This window comes from Pseudochaenichthys georgianus, chromosome 12, assembly GCF_902827115.2.
Source record: "Pseudochaenichthys georgianus chromosome 12, fPseGeo1.2, whole genome shotgun sequence".
NCBI classification, from domain to species: Eukaryota; Metazoa; Chordata; class Actinopteri; order Perciformes; family Channichthyidae; genus Pseudochaenichthys; species Pseudochaenichthys georgianus.
Window position 1 is genome coordinate 29,636,582 of NC_047514.1, and position 20,748 is coordinate 29,657,329.

Consider the following 20,748-nt stretch of genomic DNA (forward strand, 5'->3'; position numbering starts at 1 on the left):
TCCTCTCTTCTTCTTTGTTTTTTCATTGTTAATTCTTCTATATTTTTTACCGGTCCAAATATCACATTAATTCCGTTAGACCAGTGGTTCCCAACCTTTTTGTCTGGTGTCCCCCTTGAGCTGGTTCTCAGTCAAGAACCCCCTCACTCATTTGTGATGGTTCGCCTACATTTGGTCTTGTATTAAACCCTTTGTAATTCTATTTAACCCAATTTTTTTTACCGACACTCCGCGTGTTTGTTGCTCTGCTGCTGCTGCCGCTGCTACCGCCGCCGCCGCCGGGATGGCTTCATAGAATGATGTGCCAGGACTTCGCCACTAAAAGAACACTGTGGCTTTGTTGGATCATCAGATGAACATGTGACTCCATGAGAGATGTATTCCTCACTGAACTGCCGGTGTTCGGAGGGCCAAGATAATTTTATTTCACTAGGCTCTCCTAACCCCGGTTCTGGATGGAGCATGGAGGAGGCTCTCTTTAACCGAGGATACACTGATGTATCCCCCGGAGATGTATGACGCACGGCTGGACTGATCTCAACCAATGACAGCTCTGCAAACTGTTCCCGTTGTGATTATAAGTTATTTAAGATGATCAAATGTGCCTCAGACTTTCTGCCCTTTCCCGTTTGTTTACTCAGCCTAACATCCAGGGGAGATGTGATTAGTATTTTGTTTATTTAATGTAATGGTGACGCGATGTTTACAGTGAGAACAGCGGCTGAGGTTTGTGCAGAAAGCAGAGCAGTGTGTATAATATATAGCACTCAATAATATATAACGGGCTTAAATAACACTCTTTATTTGTAGGCTTCCTTTCTGAAGAACCAGCACCTTACCGTGGTAGAGAGGTTGCCCTGATGAACCTGGGGGGCTGTGTTGTCTGGAATCTTGTGTTCCTGGTAGGGTCTCCCATGGCAAATTGGTCTCAGGCAAGGGGCCAGACTAAGATTGGTTCAAAAGACCTCATGAAAGAAAAACCAAGAAGTGAGGATACCCGGCCCGGAGGAAGCCCGGGGTCCCCTTCTGGAGCCAGGCCCAGAAGGAGGACTCGTCGGCGAGCGTCTGGTGGCCGGGCTTGCCACGGAGCCCGGCCGGGCCCAGCCCGAAAAGGCAACGTGGGCAAAACCTCCGCTTCTCCCTCCCGCGGGCCCACCACCTACGGGAAACAACGATGGGGTCGGGTGCGCTGCCAGAAGGGTGGCAGTGAAAGCGGAGGGTCTCGACGGACCAGACCCGGGCGGCAGAAGCTGGCTTTGGGGACGTGGAACGTCACCTCTCTGGGGGGGAAGGAGCCGGAGCTTGTGCGGGAGGTGGAGCGGTACCAGTTGGATCTGGTTGGGCTCACCTCTACGCACAGCGTCGGCTCTGGAACCTTACTTCTTAAAAAAAAGAATACTAAATACAAGTATTTATACCGAATTTAAATTTCAATATACAAAGAACCTGAAAAGCTGAACAACTAAAACACTTAAGACAATGAAAATATGACAAGATGTTGTTCACATGAAGTGCACTAATGTACTGCACAACGTGTGTGGGGTGGATACAAAGTCAGTGGGGGTCATGGGCCTTGTTGATGAAGCCGGTAGCAGAGGGGAAGACACTGTCTCCACCGTCTTGAGAGCATTGAGCTCCAAGCGGTTGTCCCTGCACCAGGTCACCAGATGGTCCCTGTCCCACCTGTAGGCAGACCCCCCCCACCAGAGATGAGTCCGTTGAGCGTGGTGCCGTCTGAACTTCAGGAGCATGACAGACTGGTGACTGCAGGTGCAGCTGTTGGTGTACAGGGAGAAGAGCAGAGGGGAAAGAACGCAGCCTTGAGGGGAACCGGCGCTGATGGCCCGGGGGTCAGAGACGTGTTTCCCCAGCCTCACATGCTGCTTCCTGTCAGACAGGAAGTCTGATCCACCTGCAGGTGGAGTCGGGCACATGCAGCTGGTAGAGCTTGTCCTGCAGCAGAGCCGGGATGATGGTGTCGAAGGCGGAGCTGAAGTCCACAAACAGGATCCTGGCGTAGGTTCTTGCTGTGTCCAGGTGCTGGAGGGGGAAGTGAAGGGCCATGTTGACAGCATAATCTCCAGACCTATTGGCTCTGTAGGCGAACTTCAGGGGGGGGGTCCAGGAGGGGTCTCTGATGGATTGTATGTGGGAAAGGACAAGGCGCTCAAAGGACTTCATAACCACATGTCGGGGCGACGGGTCTGTAGTCATTGAATCCTGTGGTCCTTTTTTTTCTTCGGGACCAGGATGATGGTGGGAAATGTGTTTGTTTCGACAGCTTCCTTTGGGGATTGCATACATTTGTTTATGTGTATTTGTTGGTGTATTTACTGTCAATTGTTCAACATTGTTTATTTTTTGGTGAAAGTCGTCTTGTCTTTTACTCTGTCCTTTCACAGTTGGTTCAATCTGCACTAACCAAGAAACCAGGTGGTGATCGTATTATCAAAGGATACAACCGGACGAAAGGTCTGACTGACTCCACACGGTGACAGATGGTTAACATCCTCGCTGCTGAGATGACTGAAACTCATGGGTAATTATTTTATTTTGTGAAATTGAAGATCTCATCCATTGTGCGGAAGCTACCTCAAATGAAGAGGACATGAATGATGACACGCTTGCCTCTGGTAGTTGAATTATTCTGGCCGTGTCTCAATTCAGGGGCTGCATCCTTCGAAGGATGCATTGGTAGACTGTTTGCGTCACTTCCGCCGAAAGAAGGCTGTTGCAATTCAACTCTCCAATGTCCACCGAACTGTCCATTGCGTGGGTTTACAGGGCGGACGCAATCGACGGCTGCCATGTCACTAAGATGTTTTCAGAAACAGAATATCAAAAGATGAATAAAGAAACTTTTGCTAAATGATTTTCCCCATAACAAATGTCTCTGCTCTAAAATTGTTTTACATACCTTTCATAGATATTGATGGTCCACGGGAATCTCCTCCAGGGCAGACACCTCTGCAGACAGTTGGTCCCGCCAAGGGGCACCACCGACTGCCTCCAACCCCTTCTCCCCCTCATCCTCCGCCACGTCCTCAACACAACCTGATGGTGTGCATTACAGCACATGCTGTAATGACCTGAAATTGCAAAAGTGGCAATATGTTATAACTTCGAAAAATAAGTCATGTTAGGTCATCCAACTCTTCTTCAGTATTATACAAAATCCTGTTGAGTGATTACTTACTTGAGGAATGAAGGTGTGGTGCACCGCTTTAATGCTCCTAAAACGGGTCTTCATCATCCCGAAGGCGCGCTCGATGATGGAGTGTGCCCGGGAGTGATTGCTGTTAAAGCGCTGGGGTCCCACACCTTGCAACGGCTGTCTGTACGGAGTGATGAGGCGGAGTGGATGTTGGAGGCAAAAAAAGTGTCAGGATCACTTTCATTAAATTGCAATAACAAGCGCAAGTTGTTAGCATCGAACCGATGAGGAGACCTGGGCACCTGCTCACCGTGCCACTCACCCAACACCGCACCATCTCTGACCATAGAAAGACGTTGTCCTTCCATATCCAGTTTGGCTTTCTCAGTCTCCTGCCGCATCCGCTCCACTGCCATTTCCTTTTCAAACTCCATCTCATACCTCCTTTTGTCATGACTCAGCTGCAACAACAACATCTCCTTCTGCTGCTCAAAGGACAGTGCACTAGCCTGACAAAAAGGTTTTAACAACACCCCCTCTTCCTTTCAGCAAACACTCCTGTCTCACATAATGTCGACACTATAGAGTCTTTTATGTTGTCTTTCACCCTTCTATCACCGACAATAGACACAGAGAAATGCTCAGCAATTAAGAGCAGCTGCTCTCTTGAGAAAGTGGCAAGAGACTCCTGAGACGGAGCTTCAATAAATGCCTCTACGTCAGCCATCTTAATTTACACCGACCCCTCACCGGAACACAACACCGGACCTTTAAACCGAAAGAAGAGAACAAAAACAAAAACCAACCGGACAGATACCACCACGTTTATTATGCGTCCAAAGTGGAACACACATTTTTTGATTGGAGTTTCCCCACTAACCTAATCCCACTGACTAATCTCCTCCCTTGTCTTCATGCAGTTACTTGTGGTGGGTATGTATGCACTGGAGACTGCTAATCCAGCAAAGCGACTAGCAAGCTAGCAACACTACTGAGACCACGGCCATGCTCCCAAGCCAAAGCTTCAACCACTTTCTCCGCAACACGACACACCCCGCTCAACGATCCCAAGGGAACCGTCGCTTAACCTGCCAGGGAAAACTCTGCACTGTTCCGCACTGCTCCACATGCAACGCACCAACACACCCACACAAGAGAGAAAGGAAAACAACAAAGCAAACAGCTGACCACGGCTAAGAACAACTAGAAGCAACCACTCTCCCGAAATATAATACCAAACAAATCAAAGCCTCACAAAGTAATCAAATCAGTCCCCCAAACAACAATCTGAAATCTAATGTCCTTCCCACAACGAGCCGAAACAAAGAAACCGGCCCACTGCAAACGCGCTCCCAACAAACATATACACTCGCAACAACTCCCAACACAAATCTCACCTATCCGTTGCTGTATCACAGATACAAAGAAGTGGACGAGCCCCCAGCTGTCATGGCTCTCAGCCACAACAAACGCGCGACAGAAAACGGGGGGAGGCAGGGGTCGTCACACCCTGGAGAAGGGTAGAGTGCCCGCCCGTACAGTGGACTCTACAGTCAGACTGACCCAGGCCGGCCCACGTACGTGTCAATGAAGCGGCCCTGATGGTCACAAACTGCCTGCAGAATAATTGAGGGAAAAAGCTTCCAATTTCTATAACAGTCACCATCAGGGCCGCTTGGTGGCACGATGCGGACATGGCAGCCGTTGAGTGCTCCAGCAGCTTTTCTGAAGGCTCGGTGTCTGGCCAGCTCTGCGAACCCACGCGACACAGCCTCCAGGTCTTCTGCTGTCCTGGGGAGGTGGATGACCTGGTGGTGAATGGCCACCACCTCCTCAGTGACCCTACAGCAGAGGTGCCCAGTACGTCGGGCAATGCTGATAGACCGCGAGTCATTAATAAAAAAAAAAAAAAATCAAGCTCCGTTAAAATAGACAAAACCGGTTTTGATCCCCCCTCCCTTGGCCTCCCTGCCACTTAATTCAGGAGTTTACTTGATTGACAGAAAAAGCAACCTATCGCTTTCCAGTCTGTTAACCCAGAATGCAAAGCGATATAACATCAGTCAAGTGCCGGGAAAACTCAAATTAATGTAAACAAGAGACAAATAACAAAATGAGTGCGGGACCGAGCAAAAAGCTAAAGACATACCACTTCCACCCAGAATGTGATGTCACATTCAAACGTGATTTTCCTTATATGTAAAGCAAGCGTCGCTCTGCCAAAGAAATGTAACGTGGAGAGGCATTATCGGAGTGTTCACAAGGCATATGACAGCGACTTCCCTCCGAGTAGCGAGTTGAGAAAGAGAAAGGTGAGGGAACTTAAGTCACAATTAGCTGGACAGCAGTCACTTTTCGTAAAGCCGACATCCACTGCAAAGGCAGCCACTGAAGCATCTCTACGAGTGAGTCACGCTATAATCAAACACAAACAATCCTTTCAAGATGGAGAGATGGTGAAAGAAGCCTTCGTAGAAGCAGCAGACGCCTTGTTTCGGGATTACACAAACAAAACAGAAATAGTAAACGCTATCAAGGCCGTCCAATTATCACGGAGCACAGTCACACATCGCTGTGAAGTCATGGCTGAGGATTTGACCCAGCAACTCAGGAAGGACATAGAAGACTGCGAGTGTTTCTCACTCCAACTAGACGAGTCCACTGACGTGAGCGATACAGCACAATTGTGCGTTTTTATCCGCATGGTGTTCACAGACATGACGGCGAAAGAGGAACTGCTGACAATTCTGCCAATGAAGGAACACACTCGGGGCGAGGACATTTTTCGGACGTTTAAAAACTTTGTTGACAAAACAAAACTCCCCATGTCTAAGTTGAGTTCCATCACAACGGATGGAGAGCCTGCGATGGTGGGCCGGTGTAATGGCTTCATCGCAAAATGCAGAGAGCATTCCCTGACTTTCTGAATGATCACTGCATCATACACCAGCACGCACTTTGTGCTAAAATGCTGAACATGAAAGAGGTAATGGATGTGTCACTTAAAGTGGCCTGTTCTATTCGGGCAAGACCTCTTCAAAGACGGCTGTTTCGTGCATATCTGGAGGATGCCGACTGTGTTCACACTGACCTCTTACTACACACCGACGTAAGATGGCTGAGTAGGGGCAATTTTCTCGAGAGATTTCGAGTGCTTCTACCGGAGATAAAGGCATTTCTCCATGGCACCAAGCTCGCGGAGTACGCACGTCTCGATGACGAGGAGTGGCTGTTAGATTTGGCGTTTTTAACAGACATTACACACATGTTGAATGAGCTGAACTTGGAGCTACAAGGGAAAGACAGAACTGTGGTTGACATGATCAGCTCAGTTAATGCCTTCAAACGAAGACTGCATCTGCTGTGTTCAAAGCTGCAGCGCAAAGATTTGACCAACTTCCAAAACATCGCCTCTGAGCTGGAGAAGCAAGGGAAGGACAGCGCGCTCCTTGACAGTGCGCGCTACACAGAGCAAGTCAATAACATTACATCTGACTTCGAGAAACGCTTCCGAGACTTCGCTTTGCTCGAGCCAATCGCCACATTCATGTGCTATCCATTTAGTGAAGACCATGATATTGATTCGCTGGCCCAAAACATCGGAGCAGTGTTTCATCTGAACCCGTCTGCGCTGGAGGATGAGATGTTGTCGCTGACCTCACTGACCTCACTCTTCGGCTCGACTTATTTATGCGAGTCAGCCTTCTCCAAAATGAAGATAGTGAAGTCGAAATACCGTTCCCAATTAACTGATGAACATTTGGAGGCCAATTTTGCAGCATTATATCAGGTCCATGGAGAGAGGTTTCTTACCCTGCTTGTTTTTATGTGTTTCTTAACAGGGAAATGAAGGGAGAGAGAGAGAGAGAGAGAGAGAGAGAGAGGAGAGAGAGAGAGAGAGAGAGAGAGAGAGAGAGAGAGAGAGAGAGATAGAGAGAGAGAGAGAGAGAGAGAGAGAGAGAGAGAGAGAGAGAGAGAGAGCCATTGATCAAAATCAATTCTGGGATCTGTGGAACAACTTCAACACAAAACAACCACAAGCATTACCCATCCACACGGTGACGTCTGGAGAGAACATTTTGAAAGTTTGTACAAAGACATACCAATAAATCTAATAAATTCAAATCAGTGTATTACAAAAGAGAAACTCCAAACATTAGAAGAAACTATTAAAGACAACCAAAACCCTCTTGATTTCCCAATGACTTGGGAAGAATTGACCACACAGACACAATCTCTCCGGCCAAGGAAAGCTTGTGGCCCAGACAACATTAAAAACGAAATGCTCCGATGCAGCACCCCAGAGATGCAGGGACAGTGTTCAAGCTGTTCAATATCGTATTGCAGTCAGGATGTTTTCCTGACATCTGGTGCAAAGGGCTCATTTCCCCCATTCATAAGAGTGGAGACAAATCAGACCCTAAGAACTACCGTGGCATCTGTGTCAGCAGCTGTCTGGGGACATTATTCTGTAGCATTCTAAATAAAAGAATACAAGATTTCCTTAACCAACAATCCATCTTGAGTAAAAATCAAATTGGCTTCCTTCCAAAACACCGCACCACCGACCATGTGTCTACCCTTCACACTTTAGTTAACAAACATGTACACCAAACACAACATGGTAAAATATTCACTTGTTTCATTGATTTCAAAAAAGCTTTGGACTCTATTTGGCACGAAGGGCTCTATTATAGACTTCTACATTGTGGTATAGGGGGCAAAATGTACGATCTGGTTAAATCAATGTATTTAGAGAATAAATGTGCTGTTAAAATTGGAGACAAACAAACTGAATTCTTCACCCAGAGAAGAGGCGTTCGTCAGGGTTGCAATTTAAGTCCCACTTTATTTAATATATATATAAATGAACTTGCTGTTCAGTTGGATCACTGTGCTGCTCCTGGCCTCTCCCTCCTAGATAGAGAGGTGAAGTGTCTGCTTTATGCTGATGACCTTGTTCTGCTGTCTCCTACTGAACAAGGACTCCAACAGCAGCTGGACATAGTAGACCAGTACTGTAAGGACTGGGCCCTGGCAGTCAATATGAAGAAAACTAATGTCATGGTTTTCCAAAAACGCCCCAGATGTCAGGAGAACAAATACCAGTTTACCATAAACAATCATATCATCGAACATAGTATGAGTTACACCTACCTCGGTTTCACCATAACAGCATCGGGAAGTTTCAACATGGCAGAGAATGCACTCAAAGAGAGAGCCAGAAGAGCTCTAAATGCAATTAAGAGAACATTTTATAATGTCCAAATTCCAGTTAAAATCTGGCTCAAAATCTTTGATAGTGTGATCCAGCCCATTGCGCTGTACGGTAGTGAAGTGTGGGGTCCACTCAGTCACCAGAGCTATGCCCGCTGGGACAAACATCCAACAGAGTCTTTACATGCAGAATTCTGCAGATACATTTTACGTGTTCAGAGAAAAACACCAACAAATGCATGTAGAGCAGAATTAGGCAGATACCCACTGATCATCAACACTCAAAAGAGAGCACTAGCATTCTGTAACCACCTTAGATCCAGCCCCCGAGACACCATCCACTCCAAAGCCCTCCAGAGCCAAGAGCTGACCCAGAAAAGAGTCCCCTATGGCAGCTGGTGCTGAGGCTAGCTGCCCCCTCTCAGAGCCAAGAGCTGACCCAGAGAAGAGTCCCCTATGGCAGCTGGTGCTGAGGCTAGCTGCCCCCTCTCAGAGCCAAGAGCTGACCCAGAGAAGAGTCACCTATGGCAGCTGGTGCTGAGGCTAGCTGCCCCCTCTCAGAGCCAAGAGCTGACCCAGAGAAGAGTCCCCTATGGCAGCTGGTGCTGAGGCTAGCTGCCCCCTCTCAGAGCCAAGAGCTGACCCAGAGAAGAGTCCCCTATGGCAGCTGGCTCTGAGGCTAGCTGCCCCCTCCAGAGCCAAGAGCTGACCCAGAGAAGAGTCCCCTATGGCAGCTGGTGCTGAGGCTAGCTGCCCCCTCTCAGAGCCACTCTGACCAGTCTCTCAGCAGCACTACTCTCCAAACACCAATCGCAGTCAAACGCATTATAGCACAATGTAAAGACAACTATTTACAACATTGGGAAGACGAGACGAGAAGCCAAAGCAGATTAGAATGTTACCTGGCTCTAAACAGAGAGTACGAGCTGGCAGAATATCTCTCTGCTGTCAGAGATAGAAAGCAGAGACAGATCCTAACCAAGCACAGGCTCAGTGACCACAGACTGGCAATCGAAACAGGAAGACTCAAAAGATCCTGGCAACCAAAAGAGAACAGAACGTGTGGTCACTGTACGACAGGTGAGACCGAGACAGAGATGCACTTCCTCCTGAAGTGCCAAACATTCAACGAAGTAAGGAGCGTTTACTGGAACAAGTTGAACTCTGTAATCCCAGGTTTCAAGGAGGTTGATGACCTCTCAAGACTGAGAGTACTCCTAGGAGAAGGAGACAAGGCACACCTTGCTGCCCAATATGTATACTCATGCCACAACCTGAGGGACAGTGAATGACACACACACACACACACACACACACACACACACACACACACACACACACACACACACACACACACACACACACACACACACACACACACACACACACACACACACACACACGTTGAAATGTAATTATATCACTGTATATATATCATCAATAATATGTAAACATTTGAAATGTATGTTAATGTTGTTAATTATTTTGTATTGTGATGCTTTGGCAACATTGTTTAATTTAACTTTCATGCCAATAAAGCCCCATTGAGAGAGAGAGAGAGAGAGAGAGAGAGAGAGAGAGAGAGAGAGAGAGAGAGAGAGAGAGAGAGAGAGAGAGAGAGAGAGAGAGAGAGAGAGAGAGAGAGAGAGAGAGAGAGAGAATATGCCTATATTGGACCTATGTATATATCATTATAACTTTGAAAGACTGTTCATAGGACCCATTTGAGTCTGGTGTCTAAGTTGAGTGTTCTACTCGTTTATTGTATTCCTTGTACTTATATTTGTGTTTTATGTTTAAGATTTCAGGACATGGAGAGTGGTTTCTTAGCCTGCTTGTTATGTGGTTTCTTCACAGAGAGAGAGAGAAATAGAGAGAGGTTAACATGCCATTTTAGTTTTATGTATTCATGTATTTGTTTCTGTTCAAGAACCCAAATAGAGTTGTTGTAGTTATCCCATGTATACATAAAACGTGTTATTCAGCCCCTTGCCATTTGGGATTTTATTTTTGGTTGGTAGACCTCGGTGAGCTGGTCATTTCAAAAGTAGCCCACCGGCCCAAAAAGTGTGGGCACCCCTGCCCTACTGTATAATGTTTCGTTTTTTTGTTTGTCATGTAACATATTAAGGTTTTGACCTTCTGTTTAGGATGTAAAGGTATCTATTTAATAATTTATTTAAAGATAGACATTTATAATATGTTATAAATGTCTATTTTGTTATATAATACAACATATAACATTTGACATTAATAACAGGCATGATTATTACACAGTCAACCCTTATTCAGAGTGCCTAATAAATGTATATATATTTTTACAGTGCAGATTTAGGCTTTTTTGGGACCATCGCACATGTGTGTAAGTAACACGTATGCTGTATAATCTGCAACAACTGTCAGGTGGTGTTATTGATTATCTTTGCAAAAGAGCCCCCACCGATATTAATTTTGAAAAATATCTTTTAATTGAAATATGGGAGCAAAAACAAAAGGGTAGAATTGATCATACCATATTATGTTATTATTGCAACTGTTTTTATTATATTGTGTTGTTTTGTATATATATGTATGTGTGTGTGTACAAATGAATTAATATAAAGTGTATATATGTGAGTGTGTGTATAAATGAATGAATACATCTGTGTGTATACATGAATAAATACATGTGTGATTACATATAAGTGTGTGTTTATATATATGTTTATAAATAAATAAATGTGTGTATATATATATAAAATAGTATCATTAAATAATGCTGTCAGATAAATGAAGTACACAGTAATAGTCAAGGTTATATTCAATATTCTGCACTTACACCAGCTGATAAGATATTTAAAACGTTTTAAACGACATTTGAGGATACACATAGAGAGCTGTATAATAGAAGAGTTACGACAACGGAAGTCCAAAAACGGTTATCGTCACGTGGTTCATGTAGACGAGGATCGTTCCCCGGAAGTTCATGGCGGGCAATGTGAATGCATTGATAACAGATTTTGATTTGCAATATTTATACAACAAATCGATATGTGTATGTATTTACATCAATATGTTTTAAAAAATAATAGAATTTGCTAATATTAAGTGATAATATTAGGATTAGTGTGAACAACTAGTTTACATGTTACTAACAGTGCCTTGTTAAAGAGCATGTTGCTGTTTATATAGCTTTGAATTCTTTCAAACCAATATTATCTTCTTAAACTTGTATGGTAGTCAGGAGCATCACTTTCTAATGTTTATTGATACATTTAGAGGGAGGGGATCTAAAGTAATGCTTTAAAATTCAGATTGGATTCATTTCTACCATTTTCTTAAATTCATGGTAGTTTCAGTAATCCCCTGGTGATTGAGGACACAAGTTATCTAAATGACTAATGTCGTCTTTATGGCTTTCAGAAAGGACAGGAGACCGACAGGTGACTATCAAAGGACTAGCAGCAGCATATGATGATGATGATGTTAAATGTGTTGTTTTAGGAACATCCATTGCAAATACATGGAATTCAATAAACATTGAATAGCATATCATGCAGTTTGTCGGTGCCTTTTCCTCCGTGTTGTCCTGGTTTGCTGTGCTGCCTCCTAGTCGCCACCATGGTTTGCTGTGCTGCCTGGGGATGCTCAAATCGCTCCGAGAAAGGAGTACGAATGATTGATATACTTTATTAATCCCCGTGGGGAAATTGTTTCTCTGCATTTGACCCATCCTAGTGTTAGGAGCAGTGGGCAGCCATTTTGAACAGCGCCCGGGGAGCAGTGTAGGGAACGGTGCCTTGCTCAGGGACACCTCGGTAGCACTTGGTCTTGCCGGGACTTGAACTGGTGACCTTCCAGTTGCCAAGCCAAGTCCCTATCGACTTCGCCACCACCGCCACAATGTATGGCTTCCCCACTGACACAGAGCGGAGGAAGCAGGAGCAATTTCACGACCAACAGCAAAAAAATATGTGATTTATATACAAACACTGCATTTGCACTTTTTCACAAAACGAAAACCACACCATTGGGAAAGCTTAATGTTTTGTTTAATACAAAAAAACAGGGAAAGGCTTGAAAAACACAGAGTTGAGACTCAGGGTGCAGGGTGAGGGTCTCAGTGCAGGTATTCAGGCTCCATTGAATCCCCCTCTGGTTCTTGTGCTGAAAGAGGGAGTAACAGACAGGAGAAAGGGTTATACACACAGCACACCTATTGGATGGGAAATTGCCTCGGGGAGATAAGGTGTGGTCTTTGTTCCCAACTGAAGTTATGGAACTTTATTATTTGTGAGTTTAACAAAGTATGACAAATGGCATCAGTAACAGATGTGATGTGAATTTCTATAAAGTTGTCTCACATTCTTGGTCATATTTTATATACAGTATGTAATGAGTATAACATGTCCAGTAAGTATAAAGTGTTTCCTAATACTGTGTATTCAACCACTATGGAATATGTATGTGGGCAGACAACACTGAGTTGTTCTGTGTGTGAAGTAACCTCAAGTCACTCGTTTGTCAAGACAAAAAAGGGCAAGACTAGGCTGAGAGCAGAGGCTATACCCACCATCTTCGTGCATCGCCCTGTGGTCAAAAAGAGAAGGGCCCCTGTATCTACAAAGCCCATAGCTCATGATCACAGCTAGTGTGAAAGGTGACACAGGTATAATAAGTATGAACTCTTAGTAACAAAAGTAATATTTCTTATTTTTAAGTGGTATAATATTTTAAATGTTCGAACATTTACAGTGCCATGTCTTCTACTTACATTAGTCTCAAAGATTGAAGGAAGAAGGGAAGGGATCACTGCCCTTCGCCTGCCAGCACCCAGCCAGAGGAGCGCAAACAACAAAAACAAGCAAGGTGTCCCGTCATGTCAACCCAGTTTCACGGCATTTCGTGTTCACCAACACGATTTTTAATCTATAGATTCGTGTTCACCAACGCGATTTTTAATCTATTGATTCGTGTTCACCATCACGATTTGCCCCTTTTTTTCGTGTTGCACAGCACGATTTTAAAAGCAATGTATTTCTACTGGTAATGTGTTTCGTGCCTGCAGGCTGCAGCACGTCTTTTTCTCCGGTCAGGTCGTGGAAGACCGGAAGCTGTGTGGTTCATAAAAACATGTTCTTACTCAATATCAAGCCACAGTTATTGCTTTTATTTTAAATCGTATAATTTCGGACTTTTGTTGCCGTCTGTGAGGAAAATAAATGGGGCTCAGAGCCTCAGGATACTGAAATCTGTATTTTTTAAATCTTTTTTTCCTTCTAAGTTGTTATTCTTTTCAAAATAACACACTGTTATTTACTCACCAATAACACACAATTATCCTTGCTTTTATTTATTGGTTTAATTCCATAATCTCTGGCTTTTTTGGCGTCCGTCAGGAACTGAATTTCAAAATAAATATAACCGGAAACATTACCCAAGATCCTCAGCTATGGTTTTAAGCTCGCTGATTGGATGTGTTAGCCGCAATGCATGCTGGGATTTGGTGTTTATATGATATGAAATCCGGAAAACATTTTAAAAGTATAAAATAATACTTAATTCCAAGTGCTCTTGCTTTTCTCTTTGAAAGTCATCACATAACGGCATTGTAATACACGGTTCGGCTGCATTACATATCACAGATCTGCCGTAGTTCTTTATTTAGAGAGCCCTGATGAGAAGACTTTTGGAAAAACTGGAAGAAATGCCGCTGAAACTGAATACTTGACGTGGATCATAAATATATCAACAATTAAACAACATCTTCAATTTCTCTTCACACAATACGTCTCCTTGCAGTATCAACACTAATTCGGCTGACTTTTACATTTGATCTAATTCATAGATATGTTATATTTACACCATAACGGTGCACAGCTGATAGAAAAGGACTGTAGTTTTTAAAGATATTACTGATTTTCTTTGAATGTAAGAATGTAAATACTGAGTCTGAAATAGTATAGCAATATGCTGTAAAATGATGTGAAAGCATGCATAAAACTATACATCTTCAGATGTTGTACATACATACTAATAATACAAAGTTATTATGGCTGTGTGCACCTTGTGTGCACCTCCTAGTGGTTAAAGCACGTTATTGAATTATTGTTTTTATGTGTTATATTTGATTACAAAAATATTAAGAGTACATACTTTCATAGGGGGAAAGTATAAATATAGAAATATAGAATATAAAAAATCAAGAAGATACTATAAGTGATCTCTACAATAAAACAGTTTAGTGCAGGATGTACACAGATATTAATAGGAGGAGGTGCAAAACAGAAAAACGGATTATCCTTTATTTAAACATTAAATATTAAGCCTGACAAAGTAATTAATGTCTAATATATTGCTTTCCTGCAATGTTAACTATGTTGAAGCACTTATTTTAACTGATATTATACACATTAATTATACTCTTATGTATGTAGATAGAATAAGAAATGTGCAGAATATGACAGTTTAATGGTGGAGGTACACACATATTGATAGATGTCTTGTAATGCACTGTTTTGGAACCTGTGACCCAAGTTTTTCATTCATTGCATAACTACACCGTAGTTGTGTATGATATGTCAATAAACCTTTGAAAATCTTGAAAGGGATGTGCAAAATAGCCATAATATACAGTCTTTAATGAACTATTAGTAGAGAATAACGAGTAATGAATATACTTTATTACTCGTTTCCATTAATGTCAATTGCAGATACATGTTTAGTCTTCTCAAGCACCAACTATCAAATATCTCTCCTGATTGTTGGCACTTGACAATCACCTTGCCTGAATTGTACTCAGGTGTAACTAAAGTCTGATTTAAGGGTTGTTTATATTTCACATAATTAATCAGAATCTGCAAAGTAACTCAAATAAATGCAGTGGAGTAAAAATACCAGGTTAACCTCTGAATTGTAGTGGAGTAGAATTACAAAGTAGCAATGAGCTGTCATGTGGGTATACGGCATTAATATAATGCTGCGCATTATGGACATAAGTGATTTTCACCCATTTATTAATTATATGTTTTACATTTGATAACACCAATGTGTTTAATAATGGCAACTTCCAATTGTGGGAAAAACGAAAACGTTCAGTCGAGTAGAACATTTTGCGAAACACAATAGCCAGCATGTGTAGTTCTGGGGGGGCGTTCGATTCCAGTTTTGGATAGTCTGGCGTGGTTTCGTTCCATTTCACACAGCTGTTTGACGCTCTGCGTAACCTTACGGGGACTGTAGTCCTAAACGATAGCTGGGGATTATGGGTAGTGTAGTGTCTTCGGCCATCCTAAACTCAGAAATGTTGACAATCGCAATGATGCTCGAAATGTCCCTTATAGGCCTACGTCTGTTTCCGGTTATTTTTATTTTGAAATTCAGTTCCTGACGGACACCAAAAAAGCCCGAGATTATGGAATTAAACCAATATATAAAAGCAAGGATAATTGTGTGTTATTGGTGAGTAAATAACAGTGTGTTATTTTGAAAAGAATAACAAATTAGAAGGAAAAAAATATTTAAAAATACAGATTTCAGTATCCTGAGGCTCTGAGCCCCATTTATTTTCCTCACAGACGGCAACAAAAGTCCGAAATTATACGATTTAAAATAAAAGCAATAATTGTGGCTTGATATTGAGTAAGAACATGTTTTTATGAACCACACAGCTTCCTGTCTTCCACGACCCAACCGGAGAAAAAGACGTGCTGCAGCCTGCAGGCACGAAACACGTTACCAGTATAAATACATTGCTTTTAAAATCGTGGTGTACAACACGAAAAAAGGGGCAAATCGTGATGGTGAACACGAATCAATAGATTAAAAATCGTGTTGGTGAACACGAAATGCCGTGAGACTGGGTTGGTCATGTACCTGGAAGTTTGGGTTGGCAAAATGGAGTAAGAGAGGGACTTGAAAAACCTTGGTGGCTCTCTACTCATGTTGTTACAGTTGTCTTGGTTACAGCTCTCAAGTTTTTTTTTGTGCCATTTCCACATCTTTAGAAAATATGAAAAAATTGGAGTGAAATCAAACTTTGATTTCTCTGTCTTGTGAGTTTGCAGTCTTGCAGTTTTGCTCCTCCACCTGTAACATCACTGCCCCTCCACCTGCCATACAGTAGGTTACTAACAAGACTACTTATATAATACAGTGATAGAATACATGTTTAATATGCTTACTTATATAAAACAGTAGTATTAAACTTACCTTGTGTTTTCACTCTCACTTAAGTCCCTCTCCCTTTGCCATCAATCCAAAATCAGCTGAGCTGCAACATTATACAGACAGGTAATAATCAACATAATCACAAGGACACACTATGGCTCTGCTAAAAACACTCACTCTTACACGCACCAAAGTTATATTTATCTAATATTTAACTCCCTCCACCCCCGCATACAATCCCGTTTAGAATCCCCTCTTCTCTAATTCAACAACGTTGGACGAAATGACATTAAGAGAACGGAATTTACAATTAAAAGGCTGTTCCACGTGTGTTGCTAACTTGCTTCGGTATCCTAGCTTGATCCGTTATCTGTAAACGTTCCCTAAATCTACTAATTTAGGGATAATCCACTGACATCCTTTAATACACATGTTCATTAGAATCAGATGTACTGATAATATCCGCAATATAAATCTTTAAACTTCTTCTTACCTTTAAAAGTCCGTCACGAACGGTCTATTATGCTGCAACTCCACAGCTCTGCCAGCCTTGGCGCTAACTTCCGGGGAACGATTGAGAGGCTCCACGATCCGCCATTGCTGTAAAAAAGTGGTCCATTGGAGTGAACGGAGATGTCGTAACTCTTCTATTATACGGCTCTGACACAGGCTATTCTGATAAGATATTTAAAACGTCTTTTGTTTGTCCTGAAAACGACATTTGAGGATGCACACAGGCTATTTATAGATGATAAAACACCAGTAATACAATTATAGGACTCTTCGATATGGCTTTGATTACAGGATCGTTTACTTTCAGTCAACAAATCCTTTGGAAAGACAAAAAACAACTATTCAATATCCTGCTTTACCGCGACCGCAATAACTGCCGAAGAAGAAGTCTATGACGCTATCGCGTAGAGCTACGTCGATCCTTGCGTAATGCGGAAGTAGGCGTGGTTACATCTAAACTGGGTTGGAAAAACCATAGATATATATAAACACGAGATGGCTCATGGGAGATTTTCCAGCGTAGCTGACCGGCCGCCATCTTGCTACAGTCAACAGTTACTCTGATTCGTGTTATGGTAGCTGTTGTAAGGTGAGTGATCTGCACAAAAATACTCTTAACTCGCTGAAATCTTGACTGATTTACAAACGGTTTGGTTTATTATAAGCATGATTAGATACAGGATGCTTGGACATGTTGAAATTGCAGCTTTTCTTTGTGTATGTGGTTGTATTTATTAGCTGGCTAATAACAAGAGGCTGTGAGTGAGACCTAGTATTACAAAGTTGACCCAGCAACTTTACACCAGTGGGAGAGGCAGAACTGCTCTTTCTTTTCAACATAACTTAAGTTACACATGATTTCTTTCAAGTGTTTTGGCTTGTTAAAAACATCTTGCATTATGATACAGGAATTTGCTGGCTTTGTGTTTACAGAAGTACCTGACTATGCCGGACTTTTGTGCAGCCTACGGATGCTCCAATCGCCGCTGCCTGCAAACAAGAACCCGTGGGATCACCACATATTGTTTTCTCAGTCTAATAAACCCATAACATGGTTGTGAAAGAATACCAAAGCTGAGCTGGACGATGATTGATTGTTGGTGTGCCATGTGTCACCGTGTGTCTTATTGGTTTTGTGTTATACTGTATTTTATTGTGTGCAGCTGGTCCTTATCTCCAAGACACATTTAAAACAAATAACCTTGAACCTTGAAGCCCCATCTCTCCCCACCTGCTCCTGCTTCCTACATCCCCTCCACACTGCACCAAGTTGTTCTTCTTAATAATAATAATACATTTATGTTGGGGGGCCGCCTTTCATAACACCCAAGGACACCTTACAGGGGCATAGGGGCGATATACTGTAACTGGGTTTTGATAGAGAATATATCTCTTTTTCTTCTCTCAATTATTTTATTTCTCTTGTGCACTCTAATCAATATTAATCAAACTAGTGTTCGTTTCTACATTTTAAGAATGGCGTTTATCTTTTTTGAGAATGAGTTCTTATTTTATTTTATTTATTGGGGTCTACAACAGATAATACAAATGTTTGTGTCAGTAAATGTGTGGCGGGGGTGATTGTGAAAACAAAGGGGCCAGAGCTGCTGTCAGACGAACAGCTGTGCAGCGTCATCACAAACGGACGTCGCTTCACGTGACGCTCCAGAGGAAAGGACGTCCCATTGCTCTTAAAACTAGGGCTGCAGTCGAATAGTCCAAAGATCAGCTCCTAAGTTCTAACCCTATCGTCTATTCCTTGACCTCTGAGTGAAACGTCACGGGGTTAAGGGATAGTGGACAGGAGAATTTAAAAGGACTTAGGAGAAGAGACTGCGGTACTTTAGAGAATCCGAATGCACTTTCACTATCCGACGTGTTTATGATGCGCCAGCGGACATCATGAATGTGTGTCTGCTGCTATGGGGAAACTATGGAAACTACAGTTTTCTATACAGCGGACTACAACATGGATGTTTAATAAGAACGAGGGACTACTTTAAACTCATCTAGAGACTCTGCACCGTGCTCTGATGCTGTTGCTTTGCTTTATGAACGTGGACAACAGAGAAACATATTCTTCATGACCAAAGTTGGAATTGAAATAAAAAAGGAAAGTGAAACTTCTGCTCGTCACCCTCTCCCTCCGGTCCACATTAATACCAATGGTCCCAATACGTATGATTGTATGAACTAAAGATCTTAAAATCAATACAAATGTATTTATTATAAACGTTAGTCCTTACCATCTATCACTGTGTACATCACCATTCAAACATCTTTTAAAAGTTGAACAAACCCCACACAGCTCAGTAAAGACTGTGACATGTTGACTTTATTTGATCATTTCAGTAAAAACTAACGTTCATATTTCTCTTTTTGATTATAATACTGATGAACGTTCAAAACAAAGCACTTTGGCAACTTACCACCTATGTTTTAAAATGCTTAATAGGCACCGTAACTTTCATGATATCATTTCTCGGTCATAATCGGTTGTTTCCGTGAACGGCCGACTGTTGAGTGACGGCAAATACTGCGGCTGAAAGGCATTGTGGGGCAGCATTTTCGTTTCTCCTGTCGGTTAGGGAGGTCCAGTGGTTCCTAAGCTAAAGGAGGTTATAAAGGAAGTTTGAAACCTCCTTTCCTATCATTCTCATCATTCTAGAGAATTGGAACGGCACTTATCATGGCTGCCACTGAGGGACTTCCGGGTAATTTCACTCCTTTAGGAAGGTTCCTAAGCTAAATGGACTATTCGACTTCAGCCTAATTTCCCTGCTTCTCGTGGTTTCCTTGCGTCCCTCCATGCTTCCCTGGTGGGAGGGACTAGACGCAGGGAAACGACGCAAGTGAGGGAAGCAAGGATTTAATTTAACCGACCTGAGACGGGGCCCTATCCTCTTGTCTTAGTCCCGCCCACAGGTATGGTGGCCCTGAAGTGCAAGACACCACAGCATTTCAGAAAACACTACAGCATTTCAGAAAACGCTGCAGCATTTCAGAAAACGCCACAGCATTTCAGAAAACGCCACAGCATTTCAGTGTGTATCCTCGATTATAGCTCCTCCAGAGAGCCTCCTTGACGCCCGATCCTCGAAGTGCATAGAGAGGCGAAGTCCCTCCCCTTCCAGGGGAGATCCATGGGACCTTATTTCGGAAAAAGTATGTATTGAAGTCAATGGAGAGAGAAAGATTATCTTTCGATTCCGTTTGAATTGTGCCACGAATTACACATATGATGTTTGTCAATTTAAAAGATAATTTTGCTAGTCAAAAAAATAAAAATGTGTCGTAAAACTGTGAAGTAACAATTTTTGTGTGAAACCGCTCAATGAACTACATCTCCCGTCTCGCACCACACACCAAGACGGCCGTCACGTTGGCACATTTCACTTATTTCTTTCAGAATGAGGCGGAAAGTATTAAAAGAGGTGAAAATCACTCCAAGTCTGGGCATGTTGAGAGCTGTACATACACACAAGGGGAGTTAGTCGGTTCCGTAAGAGCCAGCATGCGGGACTGGGATTTGTAGTCTTTCTAGTAGTCTAGTTTTCCGAAATAAGGTCCCATGACTTCGCCTCTCTATTTAGAGAAATGAGATGTCCTTCAACATGGCGCGCTGAAATTCATTTCCGGGTCACTATCGGAGGACCGAGGATTCGAGGAGTCGAGAAGGGGAAATTAGTGAAATGAGAAAGGGACACAGACGTGCA